Source organism: Halichoerus grypus, chromosome 1 (assembly GCF_964656455.1).
Source record: "Halichoerus grypus chromosome 1, mHalGry1.hap1.1, whole genome shotgun sequence".
NCBI classification, from domain to species: Eukaryota; Metazoa; Chordata; class Mammalia; order Carnivora; family Phocidae; genus Halichoerus; species Halichoerus grypus.
The window spans coordinates 130,228,849-130,243,077 of record NC_135712.1 but is presented as its reverse complement, the minus strand read 5'-3'; the positions used below and the strand labels follow the sequence as shown (position 1 = coordinate 130,243,077).

Sequence of the window (14,229 nt, the reverse complement as noted above, 5' to 3'; positions counted from 1 at the left end):
CTTGTAATCTCTTAATCAAGGGAACATAATCAAAGATACAGACAGGTGCTTGGCTCGGCATTTTCTTTAAGAGGTCTGGGCTAATGCTTGATTTAAAATCTCTCAAAGGCAAGAACCAGGCATTCTCTTCAATAAACAGTAAACAAGCAGACTATAAAAGGGAAAATTACAGTCGCATGGGGTTACACAGCCTATTTATTTGAATTTCAGTTATTGTTACGAGAATTTATGGTATATTTATCATCATGAAAAGCATTTATCTTCAGGCAACTAAAGCAATAAGAAAGGCGTAGCATTTAATTTTACCCACAACGTTTCCTTTAATCCAATCTGACACTGCAAAAAAGAATCAGTTAGGATTTACTGGCTCAGGATAATCCCTAATTCCCAGACGGCAGCTGCCAGAGAAGCTAATTAATTCAGATTGACTGCTGGGCTTCATTTTTATTTGGATTAAAAAAAAAAAAATGAATGAGGGTAGCAGATCAATAGCATATGTACAGGCTAGACTCAAATTCTAAGATGCTGTCTACCAGCTGGGCTCTGTGGCCTTCTGAAGCTACATTCACAGAGGGAAGTTTCCGGGAGGATGGTGCCTTTCAAGTATTAGCAGGAGCCAAAGCCCTCTGGGCTGGGTTCGAGAGCAGGGCAACCAGGGAAGGCCTGAGCACTGAATTCAAATGGGTCTGATCTCATTCTGTCACTTGCTAACTGTGTGACTACGGGCAAGTATAGTCACCATTCAGAGCCCCTGCTTCCTCATCTATAAAATGGGCATTATACTGCCTATGGCACAGGCTGTTAAAGGGAATCAAATTGCAGAGTACGTGATCACTGGATGGTAAGAGCTTTATAAACAACATGCCCTGCTACACCAGGTCTTCACTGTGTAGTGCTGTCTTTTAGAAAAAGTTCATCCCTTTGTTCATTTGTTCAACTAATATTTACTGAGCCCCTATGATGGGCTGTGGTGCTGGGTGCTGGGGATACACCCGTGAAAAAGATAGACCACATTCTGGCCACGATGGTGTTTACATTCTCACTGAGGGAGAGAGACGGTATACAAATAAACAAACAAACAAAAATCTTGGAGAGACTCAATAAGGTTGATAAGCTAGAGAGTGAGGAGTGGCCAAGGAGACTGGAATGAGGAGAAGGGACCAGTCTGGGGAAGTGTTGGGAGAAGCGGGTACCCAGCCCCTGTGGGGGGCAAGCACGGGGTGTGGCTGGAGAGTGGGAGGGAGGGAGACAGGACCTGCAGAACCTGGAGATGAAGCTGGGGCTGGGCAGGGGCCACATCACATGGGACCTTCTCATTAGGGATTAGCAAATTTTTTTCTGTGAGGAGGCCAGGTTATAAATGTTGAAGGCTTTGTAGGTCATATAGACTCCGTCACAACTACTCAATTCTCCTGTTGTAGCTGAAAACAGCCATAAGCAATATATAAAAATTGGGTGTGGCTGTGTTCCAATAAAACTTTGTTTTGTGCTACTAGGTATTTACCCAAAGGAGACAAAATCGGTGATTCAAAGGGGCACCTGCACCCCATGTTTTTTTGCAGCAATGTCCAAAATAACCAAAATATGATATGGAAAGAGCCGAGATGTCCATCAATGGATGAATGGATAAAGAAGATGTGGTATATATACACATAGAATATTACTCAGCTGTCAAAAAGGATGAAATCTTGCCATTTGCAACGACATGGATGGAACTGGAGGGTATTATGCTAAGTGAAATAAGTCAGTCAGAGAAAGACAAATACCGTATGATTTCACTCATATGTGGAATTTAAGAACCAAAACAGATGAACATAGGGGAAGGGAAGGAAACATAAAATAAGATGAAAACAGAGAGGGAGGCAAACCATAGGAGACTTTTTTTTTTAAAGATGGAAATGGGCTACTATTGTATTTATTGTTTAGTTGCAATGGTAAAAATAACATTATTGATAATAATGTACATATAATAGACATGTACGGTTTATTTTTAAAAGTGTTCTCTTTTTTTTTCTTTTTTTAGATTTTTTAATTTATTTATTTGACAGAGAGACACAGCGAGAGAGGGAACACAAGCAGGGGGAGTGGGAGAGGGAGAAGCAGCCTCCCGCCAAAGCAGGGAGCCCGATGTGGGGCTCGATCCCAGGACCCTGGGATCATGACCTGAGCCAAAGGCAGATGTTTAACGACTAAGCCACCCAGACACCCCTAAAAGTGTTCTCTTCTAGTTGCTTCTGATTAAGATACCTAAAACATTCTACAAATTAAGGGGACAAATTCCTTTTTTTTAATTTTTTAATAAATTTTTTTATTAACATATAATGTATTATTTGTTTCAGAGGTACAGTTCTGTGATTCATCAGTCTTACAAAATTCACAGCACTCACCATAGTACATACCCTCCCCAATGTCCATTACCCAGGCACCCCATCCCTCCCACCAGCCTCCACTCCAGCAACCCTCAGTTTATTTCCTGAGATTAAGAGTCTCTTATGGTTTGTCTCCCTCTCTGGTTTCATCTTGTTTCATTTTTTCCTCCTTTCCCCTATGATCCTCTGTCTTGTTTCTAAAATTCCTCATATCAGTGAGATCATATGATACTTGTCTTTCTCTGATTGATTTATTTCACTTAGCATAATACCCTCTAGTTCCATCCACATCATTGCAAATGGCAAGATTTCATTTTTTGATGGCTGCATAATATTCCATTATTCATCTGTTGATGGCCATCTAGGCTCTTTCCATAGTTTGGCTATTGTGGACATTGCTGCTATAAATATTGGGGTGCAGGTGCCCCTTCGGATCCCTACATCTGTATCTTTGGGGTAAATACCCAGTAGTGCAATTGCTGGGTCATAGGGTAGCTCTATTTTCAACTTTTTGAGGAACCTCCATACTGTTTTCCAGAATGGCTGCACAGCTTGCATTCCCACCAACAGTGTAGGAGGGTTCCCCTTTCTCCACATCCTCGCCAACATCTGTCATTAACCATAGGAGACTCTTAACTATAGGGAAAAACCTGAGGGTTTCTGGAGGGGATGGGGGTGTGGTGGTGGGGTACCTGGGTGATGGGCATTAAGGAGGGCATGTGATGAAATGAGCACTGGGTGTTATATGCAACTGACGAATCACTGAATTCTACCCCTGAAACTAATAATACACTATGCGTTAACTAACTTGAATTTAAATTTAAAAAAAAATCCACACCAAAAAAACAGATGGCAAGTGGGATTTGATCCACAGACTGCAGTTTGCCAATCCTTGGTTTAAATCCTGGTGATGAGTTTGAAGTTTATTCCAGATACAATGCGTTGCCATTAGAAGGTATCGAGCAGGAGGGTGCCGTGGTCTGACCTGTGTTTAGGACTTCCATTCGGGGTTCACACCAATAAGGTGCTGAATTACAGCAGGGCCCCCAGGTGCTCTGCATAGAATCCCCAGGAGCATCCAAAGCCAACCAGTGAGAAGAATTAAAAGAAGAAAGGCAGAGGAGGAAGAGGAGCAGGAGAACAAGACAACGATATGGAGGAGGGAGGGGAAAGGAAGAGGAAGAACACACAAAAAAATGCACCTTCCTTGCATCGAGTAAGAATGGCTTTGGGTCTGGCTTCCTTCTCGCACCGTTACACCCATGAACACCTAATGTGGTGAGTTGTGGTATTTTGTTTACTACAGCTCTAAGGTATTCCACTGTGTGAACATATCACAATTTATTTACACTTTTCCTGTTGCCTACAGAGCAAGAAGTACTTGGGTGGCTAGGAGACCTCAAAGATTTGATTCTGGTGTCAGCACCCAGAGCTGGTCCCACAGCCAGGCTCTGGGTCATATCAGGCTGGCTCTGGGGTCCCTGGAGCTCCCCTTGAGCTCTGCAGGTCCTAACAGACACGGAGAGCAGGCATGAGTGTGAGTTCCCCACAAGCCCTGGCCCAAGCCCCATTCTTTGAACCTGAGCTAACTGATTTCAGATAACTGAACATCGACAACCTAGGTCTGTGCCTGGGAAGTGTACGCAGGAGGAGACAGTGAGGGGGGCGGGACTTTCAGTGTCCCCACCCCGCTGAAGGTGAACAGACCCATGCTGGAATGATCATACCTGTTGCTAGAGTGTTGACATATTTCCATAAGAGTAGGAAAGGAGGCTCTACCTTGAATCTCCCCTTCATCTCCCTCCTCCCCAGTCCCCAGGCCCTGCCTAAGGCTACCCTGGATGTGCACCAGCTGGCCGGCTTGCTACAGCTCCCAGGCCCCGGCCTCTGCCCGGATGGCCAACACAGGCCTGGACCTGGTGGGAGGGAGAGGTACCTGGTACTGCTGCTCACACCCTGGCCTGCAGACGCGTGACACCCACCAGTCCCCCAAGGCCGCGGCCACCTCTCACCGTAGTATCCACAGTGCATGGTGCCAGTTGTGAAGCCTTTGGAATATCACATCCGCCTCCCCAGACTGATTTCCCACCTCAGACAGTTGGAGTGAAGATTACATTGATGGCTAAATTTGATCCTTGATGAGAGAGCTACCAAGAACGAGAGTAATAATACTGTCAATGTAGACCCTGATAAGGACCATTTTAGCTGACATTTACTCAGCGCGTACAACATCCCAGGCATGGTTCCAAGCATGGAACGTGTATGAGCTCATACAATGCTCACAATATCACTCTGGGGTAGGTGGTGCAAGGATTTCTATTTACAGATACCAAAACTAAGGTCAATTGAATTGCTCAGGACCACACGGTCGGTCAATGGCCAAGCTGGGATTCAAACCCAGGCAATCTGACTCCAATGCCTAGAAAGCAAAAGATAAGAGAAACAAGTGCATGCATTTATCTTCCTTATGCATTTGTTTCCCTGTCATTCCTGGACAGTGGAAACAGTATGCAAAGGAGATAGAGCCTAGAACCCAGTCAGGGGTGGAATGAACATCCTGCCTTAACTGCTTATCTTTACTTAACAGTTCTCTTTTATTCACTGATTCATGCATGCATTGGTTCATTCATTCAATGGCATTTATTGAGACGGTATTAAATACGAGATTTTGCCAGACCCAGGTGATACTTTTGTTCTCAGTGGGAGTGGGAGTCAGCCAGGAACAGACACGGAAGTGGAGATGTCTTTCCCTGCTGGCTCTGGGCAGATCCAGGTTCTAAGTGGGATCTCTACCCACCCCACCTCCACCCCCACCCTGAGCCCAGAGTCTCACCCAATCTCTCTTGGGTTTATGGATGCGCTGGGGACATGTCCACACCAGGGATCCTATGGGGGATTAAGCCTAATCTGGGCCCATCTTGCTGGGACTTGTGCCCTGGCTGATGGCTGGCGGTAGTTTTGAAATATGGCCATTAATTCTTGACATTCGTCCCATTAAGAGGTTGGGGCTATGTCACTTCCCCTTGACCTGGTTGGGCCTGTAACTACTTCAAGGAAGGGGTTATGGCAGGAGTACTGCCAGGTGACTTCTGAGGTGAGACTCTAAAAGGCCGCACAGCTCCACCTTGTCACCGGGAAATGCTCCCTACTGGGGCCCTGAGCAGTTGGACCTCCCTAAGACTGCCGTCAGGGCAATCACACGGAGGTGCTCTGGTTGGCAGTCTGGCTGAGCCCAGCCGCCCTCCATCCTAGCCCCAGAGCCAGGAATATGTATGAGGAAGTCACCTCGGCCTTGGGTCCCCCAGCCCTGGTAGTTTGATTCCCCCAGGCAACTGAATCCCACCCCCTTCCCAGAGCCATTGAAGTCATCCCAGTGGAGGCCCCAGCCATCTACGGAGGAGAGAGAAATGCCTGCTGTGCCCTTTCCAACCTCTTGACTCCCAGATGCCACGAAGAGAATAAACTAGTGGTTGGTTTAGCCACATAGTTTTATGGAGGTTTGTTAATGCAGCCATAGCTAACTGGAAACCTGCCTATAGCAGTCAGAGTCCACAATTAGTAGGAGATGCATATCAAGAAATTTATTGCAAAGAGATGGCTAAAGCGACTGTGGAGGTTGCTGGCAAGTCTGAAATCCGTAGGGCAGAGCATGAGGAAGGGTAGGCGGGAGGTGAGAGCAGTACGAGAATACAAATTCCAGGTTGGGATCACATACATCATCCCACCTAATACAAGGTGGTGGGTCAGAGAGAACATCTGGGCCAGCGTTTGGAGAAGAAAAGGAATGGGAAGAATGTGTTTCCCAAGCAGGGCAAGCAGGATGGGTGAATAAAGGAGAAGAAGAAGGTGACCAGGGGGCCTGAGGGGTGGGAGACAGGGCAGGGAGACATGCATGCCAGGAGAAGGATCAGTATCTCGCCAGTGCGGCTGGAGCAAATGGTGCTCCAGGGACGGTGGCAGGAGGCTGGGCAAGGGGACTGGCTCCTCATGGAAGGCGCTGCCTGCGAAGGCGTTTGGACTTTATTCTGAAGGAGACACAAACTACACACTATGTTATAGTGTTGTTTGCTTTCCATGACACACACAAATCTTGCCCTGCGTCATTTCCTCTCATATAGCAATGTCGATGAGGTCAATGGTTAAAAACTACAAATGGCGCCAGTAACGATCCACTGACAGTGAGCACCTCTGCTGTTTCCTGCCTCCTACACCGTCTCCAGAATGATACATTTGGTTCTTCATATAAAATATCTCTTGTGCTGTTTCAAAGTATGTGGGAAACATGACTCAAAGCAATGTCACCCAATACCATAAGAAAAAACAATGACGTCAATGGTGAGAATTCCAAACAACGAGCCGCTTGTCAGCTCTAAATGTTGGGCTCCTCACAGCTCTGTCCTGAGTCCTCCACTTTACCAACACCCTCTCCCAGATGTTCTCATCGACCCCCTCGGCAATACAGGCCACGCTAATGACCCCCAAATTTGTCTTCCCATCCTTGACTGCCCTTCCACACTCCAAATTGATATATCCACCTGCCTACTTGACATCTCCACTTAGACGTTTAATGGGATTTCAATCTCATCATGTCCAAAAAGGAACTCTTGATCTCCCCAAAATGTGCTTTTTCCCTAGTCTTTCAGGTACTGTTTCTTAAGTCAGAATCCTAGAAGTTATCCTTCATCCCTCCTTGTATTCATCCAACTCATCCTTTGCATAGAAAGTCTTTGTCACCAACATACATCCTGGATGTACCTTCCTCTCTCCTCTATTGCAACCTTTGTAATGGAGGTCACCAACCCCCTTGCCATGAATTATTGCATCTGCACTCTGGTCCTTCCACTACAACTCTTGCAACCCTTCACTGTTCCCTCCGTCAAGCAACAAAAAGGATCTCACAACAAAAATGGAATCATACCCTTAAAACCCTTCAACAGCTGTCCAATCATATTTAGAATAAAACTCACTCCTCTCACATCTTTGGCCTACAAAGCTCCACGTTATCTGGTCCCTGCCTATCTCTCCAGACTCATCTAGGTCACTCTTTCCTTTGCGTGTCTCCTCTTGTTCCCCAACATACCAAGCTCCCCAACATACCAAGCTCCCCTGCCTCAGCTCCCCCTCCACACATGTTCTTCTCTCTGCCCAGAATGCTAGCTCTACCCCTCTTTGTTTGGGTAAATTCAATCTTTTCAAAGTCAGAAGGACTTGCCTTCCTTGACACCTATACTGGAAGCAGAATCCCTCCTGCCATTGTTTAACGTAACTCTTGACTTGTTTCCATAAAACTCCTTTTACAGCTCATCATTTATTCAGATGTCGGTTTGCTTGTTGCCTGACCCCTTTATAGAGTCAGCTAGCGTTCTCTTTCCCCAGCACCTAGAACAGAGCCTGGCACATACGGGAGCTCAATAACTAGGTGCAGAATGAATGCAGACTGTATAATGCCTTCATTTGCTGCTGATGAGGAAGAATAAGAATCCTGTCACCAGCATACATTTATGAGGCATACTTTGTGAGAATTTTCTTGCTGATATATTTCTTACACAAGATGTGTTCCATTTAAGTCAAAGAAATATCAAAAGAGAGAGGGGTCCAAAAAATCCTTAGGTGAAGAAGACAAAGAACTCTTAAGTCAGAGATCCTAGTGTGTGTGTGACATACCAAGTCCACTTATAAAGGTCTGTTGTGTGATTACAGCTCAGCCCTGCTTGATTACCTAATTCAGCTCAGCCAAATTACCCGACACTGGGGAAGAAAGAACCTCTCTTGGCTGAGCCTCAGCGGCCAGGCATTCTTATTTCTAGAACGTTTGTCCAAGTTCACACTAGGCAGTTGGGGGGGGGGGGTATGGGATCCACCACAAGGAGGAATCTATTTGAATCCCAAACTCTGGTCATGTGTCTGAGACAGTACCTGTTTTTCAGAAAGCAAACACCAATGATGACAAAGAGAGTGGGGGTTTGTTTAGGGAAGAGCGGTGCTGTGAGAACAGAGCTGATAAGAACACTGGCAGGGCTGGGGCTTGATCTCTCTGGGGAAGTAGCTTCCCCTCTCGAGGCCACAATTTCCTCAGCTGGAAGGCATGGTTTCCAAACTTCCCTTTTTAAATATTCACAGTTTTGAAAAACCAAGGTATAACGTACATTTGCGTCTCCCCCCGGCAGCGCCCAAGTCACCTCTGTGGAACGCAAAGGCTCCCGCAGGTGGTGGTTCCAGTCAACCATTCCGTGTTGTCGGTCTGGTCTGCCTGACGGTCCCCAGTGCTCCCCTCTCTGGCCACCGGCATGGGGACAACAGGAGAAGCTTTCTCTTGCTCACGTGAGCCAACACTAGGATTATCTGAACTTAGAAAAGGTCCAGGATAGAAATGAACATTTACTGATGATTTAATACAAATTATGGTGAATATATATGGTATATCATAGAAATTTATGATAGATTTAAGTAGTGATTATAAATATGTTATATGCTCTCATTTATAAATCCACTCAATTTTCCCCAAACTTCCAATTTTTCCAGTGCAAATCACTGGCAAATTTAAATGCCTTGTATATATTATTGGCAGAATTCATTCAGGTAACTGTCTTTGTACAGATAATCAGGATAGTCTCTAGACTCTTGCTATTCAAATGTGATCTTTGAACACACAGTGTAGGCATGACCTGGCCATTTGTTATAAATGCAGAATCTCAGGCTTCATACCCATATTGACATTTTGTTTTTTGAGGTTTTTTTCCCAAATATTTCTCTCTCTCTTACTGTCTTCACTAATGCTCTGTATTCAAATCTAGGTCAGGTTCTTTTTTGGAGAAAACTTGACATGTTACAGATAGGAAACCATTTTGTGCTCTTGGTACAGACATGCCAATAAAAACCAATCTATATGTTTGTTTTAATAGGTGAATTTTTATGAGTGTTTTCTAGTTATATTTTACCGGTCAACATCACCAGCTTTTTTCTGCTATCTTCAAGAGCTGATCTTAACTATTCTATATATAAGATAAAGCTTGTGCTTCCTAGAGTTATTTTAACAGTAGATATAATTTACACGGTAGGAAGATATGTATACATGCTAAGGGAATATGGATTTTTAATTTTTAGACCAAAATTTCTACTTTCCGTTTAAGTGAGGTAGCAGACAGTATTACATCAGTTTCAGAAATTTTAGTTCTAATAAAAATATGTTGTTAAAATTCCTAAATGAAGACGGGTGCAAAATTCGAGAACCGAAGTTTGCCACACTGCACGCCATTTCTACTGCTACTGCTTAGGGGCTGGGTTCAGAGCAACCAGGATGAAAAACATCTAAATGTATATCTGACATGTGACGTCACTGGCTGGTATGTTCCAAACTGCCGACCTACATGGACCAAGAAGTCATTTCCAGAGAAGATACATTGCTATTAGGCATCATCTCCAAATTAAACAAAATTATAAGAACAGAGTTGAAAGAGAATTGCTTTTGGAACCAGAGTTCCCAGGGTCTGGTCTTACATCTAACCCTGGCAAGTTCTGTGGCCTTGGATAGTCTTTTAACATCTCTGGCCTCAGTTTCTGCATTTTGAAAAATATACTGGATTTGATGAACCCAGGAGCCATGGCCAGATCTGATATACTATTGTGCCATCTAATTCCTTTACCCGAGCCCATGGGAGACACATTTTCATCCCTGGTGTGTTCCTACAGAGATTACAAAATTCCAAGACTCGAATGTCATGAGCTCCCCCAAATCTTGTGAATATGGCCTCAATTTGCCTCTTTCATTTAATCAGCATTCATATTATATTCACATGAATATTCATGTTCACAGTGAATGCCATGAGCCAACAGCAGATGTGGGAGGAAAGTTGCAAGAAGATTCTCCATCCCAACCCCACCCCAATCAGGGCAATTCTTCTCCTTCTCCCCTATGTCTCTGCGAATTACATGAAGATTCTGGTGATAATGCTCTCTACGTTGAAGGTAACTTTGAAGTAAATTGGAAGCACTGCAAAACAGCAGTGGCTGGGTAACTAGGTGCACTATCACAACTCACAAGCACCCCAGTGGTGGCCAATTGCCCCGACCGTTAACGATGCAGCAGTTCTGGGGACAGGGGCTGCCGACTGCCCATGATGCCACAAATACAGTACTCTGTGGATTCTGAGAAATTTCTATATGACTGGCCAGTATGTTGGTGGTGGTGGTGAATCTGAATTAGAGTGTCTGCAGAGGTTATAGTAACTCTCCACTTAGCTGCAGGCTTCACTACTCCCTACTGCCCTCCCATCTATTTCATGCATTTACATCACCAGCCTGGCTTCTGGCTTCTGGAAGCACTTATGTTTACAGCTCTGCTCCATTTCCCTCTCCCCACCACGCTTCTCTTTCATATTTATGATTAACATTTAGCCTCACTGACTCATGAAGCTGGGACTGACTCACTATAACTTTTCCCAGTGGGTGCCCCCTTAACCTAGCCAAACTTGCATTTGAACTCTCTCCTCCCTGTCTTCATTCCTCTGAATTTTTCCTTGTGGATATAACATCTACTGATACTTATACTCAAGCATCCTTCTTAAACCATTCAAATATCTGTCTTTCCAAGCTGCTAATGCAACATCCAGATTGTCTTCTTTAGTAGGGCCAATAAATATTTGTCTGTCATATCAGCCATTAAAATACCATCAAACACAGTGCACTCTGGTTAACCATGTCTGTGGAATTAACAGAGGTAAATAACTTGCATCTAGTTTGGGACACAATCACTTACCTAATCATGCACACACATTTTAGGACAGATGCACACAGCTACTTCATAGACAACCTGGTTTCCTCTCAGGTCAGCCCTCCTTTTGGCATTCTGGTAATAGAAACCAAAGTTAAGTCTACATACATTTAACTGTGAGTTATCACTGAATGGAATGTTGATTGTAACAACCCCCAGACCAATTCCTGAGCATCTCCTACAGGCTGTAACTGAACTATATGCTCCAGAGCTATCACCCTTTGACAGTGGTGTGGTCTGAAGCAGAAATGACACAGGAGAGCCTCTGCTTCTGAGCCCCTCCTCCCACACACAGGATAGGCATCATTAATCGATCAATGGCTCAGAAAGAGCTTCGATTAATTGGTAATATTTGCCTGGGTTTTCAGAGAGGGGTAACTTCTGTTCACCACTTCTTTTCTAGTTTATAATGTAATTTGTCCAAAGAGTTCACGCTCCCTTCAATTTACAAGCATTTGAGATATCAGCTTGACTGGAAGTTCCTGCTTATGTGCTGCAGTGAAGACACACTCCATCCTCTTGAGGAGTCCCCGCTCAGAGAAAGACAAAGAGAACACACACATGCATGGAAACCCTCCCAGCCATGTTGACCATGCTAGTAGTTTTTCATTCATAAACAGGAACAGAGTACTACAGCCCTCCTGACAATTGATGAAAAACACACTACAAAAGAGAAGGTCCAAGATAAATAAACAGAACAACTGATCACATAGGAAATAACACAGGGAAAAGAAATGCACTTATGGAAGATCTAAATAGGGTCCCAATTCCGGTCACAAAACAAGAACAGATTGCCCGAAAGAAGAAAGATATATCAGAAAACAACAAAGAGGTCTTGCAAATAAAAAATATTAAAGCCAACATCACCTGGATCAATATGACAGCCAGACAAAAGAGTCAAGAAAGACACGGAACAAAAGTGCAAAGAGATGAATAAAATGGAGGAAAAATAACAAAATGAGGATTGATCCAAGGAACTTAACATCCACCTAATAGAAATTCTGGAAAGAAAGGACAGGCAGAATGCAGAGGTTGTAATTACATAAATAGCAAAAAAAAAAAAAAAAATGTCCGGACTTGAAGACGCACAATTCACACATAGACTTCATAATTAAAGGGCCCGTCAGTTATCACACAGGGCACTGAACACCACCTGCACGTGGGAGGCTCTCACATCTGCCTCCCTAGCCCCTCGCCTGCCCCAGATGTCTGGCACAAACACTGGACATCTCAGCTTAGATGTGATTTTTCTCCCCCAAACCTGCTGCTCCCCACGTCTCCCCTCTCTCAGTTAAAGGCACACCATTCACCTAGTTGCTCAGATGAAAACCCGGGTCATTCCTGCCTTCAGTTTCTCTCCTGCCATGTCCAATTACGAGCCTAATCTGACTATGTCTCCCCTTCTCTACTGCTACACTCTGTTCCCAACCATCACTGCCTCCCTGGTTCACAGCAACAGCTTCCCAACTGGTCTTCCTGCTTCTCCTGCTTCATACACAGCCAGAGTGATCTTTTAAAATATAAATCAGATCATCATGCTCCTTAATTTACCTAGGATGAGATCCAAGATCCTCACTGGCTCTGCAGAGTCTATTCCTGTTTGCCCCTCCATCCTTATTTCCTGTGGTTTTCAACTTTACTAACTCTCCAGCCATGCTGGCTTATTTCTGTCCCCAAACACTGTGAGCCCATTCCCACATCGGCCCTTTGGGAGTGTGTTCCTTTTTTTTTTTTTTTTAAGATTTTATTTATTTATTTGACAGAGAGAGAGAGCACGCATGCGTGTGCACACAAGCAGGGGGAGCAGCAGAGGGAGAGGAAGAAGCAGGCTCCCTGCTGAGCAAGGAGCACAACTCGGGGCTCAATCCCAGAACCCTGGGATCATGACCTAAGCCGAAGGCAGACACTTAACTGAGCCACCCAGACACCCCCGTGTTCCCTTTATTGGAATGTTCTTTCCCAGATCAACCCAGGGCTCCTCATTATTGAGGGCTAAGCCCAATGCCACCTCCTCAGAGAGGCCTCCCTTGACCACTTCACCTAAAGTGCTCCTCATCCTGCCTCAGCTTATTACCCCATTCCTCTTCTATTTTCTTCTTAGTACTTATCAATATCTGTAGATGAGATCTACTTGTTTATATTTTATCATCTCTTTCCCACTCCAGAATGTAACCTCCATGAGAATGGGGAAGTTATTGCTCTATTTCTAGCTCCCAGGCTTCCCTGAAATCAATATCTACAATAAGTATCTGTTGAATGAATGAGTAAATTTATATATATATATCATCACAACATTTTAGAACACCAAAAATAGAGAACAGATACATAAGTTCCCAAGAAAATGAAACTGGTTACCCACAAAAGAATCAGAATCAGAATGGTATGTCTGCTCAGAAGCAATCCCAGCACTGGAGGAAAATGTAGTGATACTTCAAAGTTCTGAGAGAAATGGTTTAGAGCCTAGGATTAGACACCCAGTCAAACTTGCAATCAAATATGGGAGCAAGATCAAGAATTTTTGAATATGGAAAGATTCAGAAAATCTGCTGTCCATAAACACTCTCTGAAAGAATTACTCACAGGTATCCTGAGCAAAAAGCAAGACAACTCCCCCCCTCCCCCAAACAACACATAGGATCCAGGAAAGAGCAATATATAGTAAAACTAAGTCAGCACTGTAGTAAATAAAATAAATCTCAGAATTGAATCTGTGCAGCAGGACTGGAAAGCAATCAGTCCAAATTAAAAACAAGAAATCAGAGGACTTGGAGGGGAAAAAAAAAAGTTTTCAAAAGAAAATAATGTGTAAAAAAAATTATATAATTAAGAAACAAAAGGATTTTACTGATAAAGGAAAAATATGAAATACTCTCATGTTCCCTCTTCCCACTCCTATTCCCAATCGTTTTTCTCCTGGTTTTTAAGTTACAATCTCCTTTTAAAAATATAATCGCTCGGCATCAGGGAAATCCAAATCAAAACCTCAATGAGATACCACCTCACACCAGTCAGAATGGCTAAAATTAACAAGTCAGGAAATGACAGATGCTGGTGAGGATGCAGAGAAAGGGGAACCCTCCTACACTGTTG

The 14,229-nt window shown here is 44.1% G+C and overlaps 1 long non-coding RNA gene across 2 annotated transcripts in view; it reads right to left on the bottom strand.

Moving 5' to 3' along the window:
* Positions 1-11,351, bottom strand: part of LOC144381827 (uncharacterized) — a 40,235-nt gene extending 28,884 nt beyond the window's left edge. For both annotated transcript variants that reach the window (XR_013447749.1, XR_013447748.1), the window contains exons 1-2: positions 11,125-11,351; positions 8,549-8,711 (exon numbers count right to left, since the gene is read on the bottom strand). This is a non-coding gene — a long non-coding RNA (uncharacterized LOC144381827). The remainder of the gene's footprint in view (positions 1-8,548; positions 8,712-11,124) is intronic.
* Between the last annotated feature and the right edge of the window lie 2,878 nt (positions 11,352-14,229).